Source organism: Bidens hawaiensis, unplaced genomic scaffold (genome assembly GCF_021521415.1).
Source record: "Bidens hawaiensis isolate Kalapana, Puna unplaced genomic scaffold, B.hawaiensis_p1.1 tig00016033_1, whole genome shotgun sequence".
Classification (NCBI taxonomy): Eukaryota; Viridiplantae; Streptophyta; class Magnoliopsida; order Asterales; family Asteraceae; genus Bidens; species Bidens hawaiensis.
This window is the reverse complement of record NW_027492449.1, coordinates 7,748-13,437: the sequence shown is the minus strand read 5'-3', so window position 1 is coordinate 13,437 and position 5,690 is coordinate 7,748. Positions and strand designations below refer to the sequence as shown.

The window sequence follows — 5,690 nt, the reverse complement described above, 5'->3', positions numbered from 1 at the left end:
TTTTTTTTTTTTTTTTTTTTTTTGTTAAAACAGCAAAAAAAAATAAAAAAATGACTCATTTAGTTCACGTTGAAAGACCCTACTCGACTTAGTATCACATTAATTGGGTGTCAGGTTAACATTAATTGAATGATGGATTAAATGAGGCATCAATTTGGTGATAATCGGATTAAATGAGGCATCAATTCGTAACGACACATATTTCGTTTAGCAGCGAATCGCTTCACGTGGTGAAGGCTGTCGCGACCCAAATCTGATTTCGTTTGTTGTTGAGCTCGATCGCGTGTCGCGAAGGGTTCTGATCAAACATGTTGCTTGTCGCGATATAGAAATACAAATATTTGACAAATGTCATAAAGTACACTTTCAAGAATCACCCATTTTACTTGAAAAATCACTTAATTTAGTTTTTGAACAAAAACCCCTTTGATTTGGTGCAATCTTGCACCACACCGGTACATAAAATATAAAAAGAACATGTATTTTAACAAAATATCTTACCGCAGTTTCGCCGGAAAATGGATCGACTCAAAAACTTGCATAGATGCTCCCAAAGCCATGAAGAGGAAACTCAAAAACAAGCTTGTCGGAGTTTGGCCAAAACTCTCGTCAAAGTTGCTCTAGGGCTCAAACCGCTCCAAATTTGGAAAAATTACCGTTAAAATGTCGTGGTTGCACTCGCCGGAAAGTATGATGAAATTCTCGTTGGACCACCGCCGGACGGTCGTTGGACGACCGCCGGCGGTCATCGGTATTCTCTCTTAGAGAGAGAAATGAGAGAGTTGGAAAGTTAAAGAGAAAGTGTGTAGTTGAGTAATGAGAAACAAATAAAGAAATTGATTTATATATGAGCTCATGGGTTTGGGCTTGGGCTTGTGTAGCGGGCCCATTGCCCATTATCTCGTGCATTGCTCCGTTTTGTTTTCACCCGCAAATTTTAATGCAAATTATTTTTGTAACTCAAAGTAGTTATTTTTATACTTAAATAATAATATTTTGTCGGGATAGTATTAGATGCCAGGCGCGCTCGTGTTGCATCACGTAAGTCGATTTGCCGTTTTCATGATCCAAAAACTATCATACATTTTTAAGATACACTTTAAAGACAAATAAATATTCTAATAATACTTGTTTAATCGTGAATCTCATGCTTGAAGGTGTAAATACCTAACCCTAAACCACGTGTATCAACTATACAAATACCATTATGTGCTACATACTGTGTAGTGTTTATAAATCATAATAAATTTAAAACCTTCAACTTTGGTTTTTATATGTTGTCACATAATTTCCACTTACGATATAGTAATTTATGCTCAATTCATTTGTAACCTCAAATACTGTCTGCATGTCCAAGTTGAATGGTACAGTACTTTACACACAATACACATGAACCACACTATCTCTGTTTCCATTTTGTTGGTTTCTATTTGTATTTGTCTAGCTGTTTTTATACCTGACTCAGAAGCAAAACAATTTATTCATGCAAGAATAAATCAAATTTTAGTTATATGACCAAAACCACCAAAAAACCGAAGTATCACACGCTTGAATGTTATTCCAAAACTACCAAAAAACCAATACAAACAGGTATAGACAGTAACGATACAACAAACAAAACCAACATAAAACTTATCTCAAGATCGAAAAAGACGCTAACTTTTTCAATAACTATGTACAGATTTATTGAGCAATGTAGTCAAGCGGGATAACAGAAGGCGGGAAATCAGTTCTTGGTCCAGCAAGAGAATAATATGCGAGTATATGTGGAGAATGTTCCATCTCTCTACCATCTCCGCAACTAACCTTTCTTGGAGGAATTATTTCAATATTCCAATACGGACAAGCCATCGCTAACAGATCAAAACCTGTTTTAGATCCTTTGTAACCTTGTACCCATAAGTACCTTAAAGATCTCAACTGTAAAACCGCCAATGCAAGTGCTTTTTCACTGAAACAACTCCCTCTTACTTCAAGCCTTTGTAGGCTCGGGCAGCCTCGGGAAAACCCGAGAAGCCCGGAATCAGATTCTCCAAGATACCCCAGAAGCATCCATCTTATGTTTTGACTGTGTTGACCAATATAAGTCAAACCCACATCTGTTAACCCTCCTGGTCTCAGATAGAGTGCAAATCTTCTGAGTTTATCGCAGCCAATAAGTAAAGATCGGATTCCGTTATCGAGTGGCAAATCTGTAATAACTTCTTCTTTATCCAGTAAAACTAAACGGAAATCAGTTAGTTTTTTCAAGTTTTTGCCCATGGATTCTAGAGCTGCGTTTGTGATATCGGATACGTATACAGCAACACATTCTAAATCAAGACAGCCTTGTGCTATGGCGGTTAATCCCGTTTGAGAAACAACACCTTCTTCATCCGCTCCTCTTTCGATTCTAAGCCGTTTCATTTTCTTGCAAAACCGAGCTAAAACTTCCATTCCCCGGTCTCCAATCACATTTCTTGTCTGTTTTTCATCAGTTTTGAATTCTTAATTAGTTCATTTATGTTGTTTATTGTAGGCCTGTAAACAAACCGAAAAAAACACGAACATGAACACAAACACTTGATCGAACACATATTTTGTGTTCGTGTTCATTTATTTAACAAATGAACATGTTCGTGTTCATTTATTTAACAAATGAACATATTTTGTGTTCGTTTGTTTAAAATCTAAATGAACATAAATGAACAAAGATTAACAAACATAAATGAACACAAACAAACATAAACGAACATATATAAGCACACTTAAATGAACACAAATGAAAAAAATATAAAGCACTCTTCAGGATAGTGTTTAATTACTTGCTATTAATATGTAAACGAACATAAATGAACATAAATAAACGAATGTACACAAATAAAAATGAACGAACGAAATACGTGTTCATGTTCGTTCGTTTAATTAAACAAACACAATTTTTTTTGTTCATGTTCGTTCGTTTATTAAATAAACGAACATAAACAAACTTCCCTCCGAACAGTTCGCAGAACATTCGGCTCGTTTAAAGGCCCAGTTTATTGTAATAACAATCATTGATAGAAACAGTAAAAGTGAGAATGTATACCTCAAGAACTTCCAAATTAGGACACTTTTGGAGCAACACACAATGATCCTCGTTGTCAAGAAAGGTATAGAGGAGATCAAGTTTCTTTAAACGAGAAGCAAACGGGTACACAATGGGCATTTCATTTTTGCTCATGTAATTCAGACCCAACCGACACAACTGCAGGGGGTATGTTACAGAAGCGTATTGTTCGGTTTGATTGTTAAAGCAGCCACCACTAAATTCTTCAAGTGAAACCGCAAACTGGAAAAAACCAACAAGGTCCAAGATTTCACTATCGCCTATCTTGACCGACACTAAAGATTTGCATCTTTTGGCTATTAGCTCAAGATCGTTACAACTAACTTGTGACAGATCAGTCATGTAAAAGTTTAATGTTTCAAGTTGAGTGTTGTTCATAGCGAGCTCGTGTAGCCAGCTTCCATCCTTCTCTATCACTTGGCTATCTTCTAAAAACAATACTTTAAGGTTCCTACATAGCATAGACTATAAGTCAAACATTGAAGTCATGTCTGCTAATATGAATTCTTCAGCTTTCAAGGAAGTTAAATGATACCCGTGTTGTCAAACAAATGTGTATTTAACTGTTAACTTGAAGTTAACTTTAGAGAAAAAGATTTCTATCAAAACTGAAAATTGAATCTTTCTCAATCTAACAACAATCTCTGATAAAATTTAATTATTTAACTACAGGTGTAAACAAGCGGAGCCCGAGCTAGACCAGCCTCAAGCTCGGTTAATGTTGATGTACGATAGCTCAAGCTCAGCTCATTTCAAGCTCTTTTTCTAAGAACGAGCTCAGCTCGTTTCAGGCACTTTTTTTAAAAGCTTGAACTCGACTCGTGAGTCATTTTTTTCAAGCTCGAGCTTAGCTTGGCTCGTTTATTATTTATTAATTAATAATTAATTTATATAAAAAACTTAATAATTATATATATTTTGAGAAAAACCTTATCGATCCTAAGCTGGGCTCGTTTATTATTTATTAATTAATATTTAATTTATATAAAAATTAATAATTATATATATTTTGAGAAAAACTTTAACGAGCCTAAGCTTGGCTCATTTATTATTTATTAACTAATTCATATAAACTTTAAAGTTTTTTGATATATTTTGAGAAAACCTTAACTAGCCTAAGCTCGGCTCGAACTCATGTGAAGTACCTTAAATGAGCCTAAATACGGCTAGAGCTTGACTGGGCAAGTGTAAAATTGATACACATCAAATCTAAGAGTGTTAATATTTAGAAATAGACATCTTCCCATACAAGGCTTGAACTCGGGTTCGATAAGTAAACAAGTTTTATTTGAGGGTCGAGCTCAATAAAGCTCAGCCTGTTTCGAGCTTTTTATCGATCCTTTCAAGTACCTCACGAGTGGCTCAGCTCGTTTGCATCCCTAGACTTAACAACTAAAAGTAACACTGTTTATAAAATCTATAACAAGACCAAAACTAATACCTGCAAGATCTACAAATATGCAAAAGCCCGTCAGTGGAGAACCCGGAGCACTTATCAAGCTTAAGAACCTCAAGAACATGCCCGCGTTCACGGGCCAACACTTCCAGATCCTCATCTTTGACAATCATCCTTCTAAAATGCAAACTCTTTAAGCAACCAAAAGACTTCGAAACCTCCTCCACCCACGGCCTCGCATACCCTCCCCAGTCCTCGGGTATTAAGTCATACATGGCGGCCCGTGGCTTCCCTTTTAGTTTTAATGATTCGATAGACGGGTATCTCCGCAGCAGCTGTTTAGGTGTGGCTGCATAACATAGAGCTATTGTCACATGCTAAACGTGTCAAAGCCTCAAGTTCGTATAAGCGTCTGCAGACTAAGGAGATGGACTGACGGTCACGTGAGTCGTGTATGTAAGCTAACACGGATTCAAAAACGTCGAACGTGCCGCGAACTCGTTGGTTGTTGTTGTTTCGGTCATCCATGATTAAAGTCTAGAAAAAACTCGAAACAAAGAGAAAATCATATCAACTTCTTTATCTTTGTCCATATAATTAACAACAAAACACAATTCCATAAATTTATCTTTAACATTTGTACATCTTCTAAAAGCCTCGCACATCTCATTCTTTATCTCTATCTCGGAATAATTTTTATTATTTGTTTCTCTTTCTTCTGTTTACAGTCTCAACTACTAACTGTTTTGTCTTATAATCGTTTTCTTCTCAAATTAATTTCTAATATTCTTTTCCAGAACGGGTTTGGGTCAGTGCGGATCCATCTAAAAATTGATCTTTTTGGTTCAGGTTAGGACGGGTCAACTTAAAAAACATAACATAGAACCCATTATAATGCTTTGACCCTAAACATGTACATCACTTACAAAATTAGGAATTAGGATTAGGGGTGTGCAAAGTTAGCTTGGTTTGATTATGGAGCTTGCTTAACCATAACTGAATGGTCGGCTAACCGTCGGTGTGTATATTTTTTTTTATTTGTTCTAATAGAAAATGGTTCGGTTATGGTGTTCCCAGCTCAATTATGAAGGTTTCAAACATGGCTTTGTTTTATAAGCAGTTGCAACATAAATTTAAGTAAAGGTTATAATTTTGAAAATAATACAAACATACAAGGTTCGATCCGGTTTTTATACAAGGAAAAAA

General features: G+C 35.7%; 1 pseudogene across 1 annotated transcript; it reads right to left on the bottom strand.

Moving 5' to 3' along the window:
- Nucleotides 1-1,577: 1,577 nt before the first annotated feature.
- On the bottom strand, nt 1,578-5,041 carry LOC143550364 (coronatine-insensitive protein 1-like; annotated as a pseudogene). Its single transcript, XR_013138313.1, has 3 exons — nt 4,530-5,041; nt 3,068-3,539; nt 1,578-2,463 (listed from the first exon to the last, which is right to left on the bottom strand). The product of XR_013138313.1 is annotated as a coronatine-insensitive protein 1-like (transcript).
- Nucleotides 5,042-5,690: the final 649 nt, after the last annotated feature.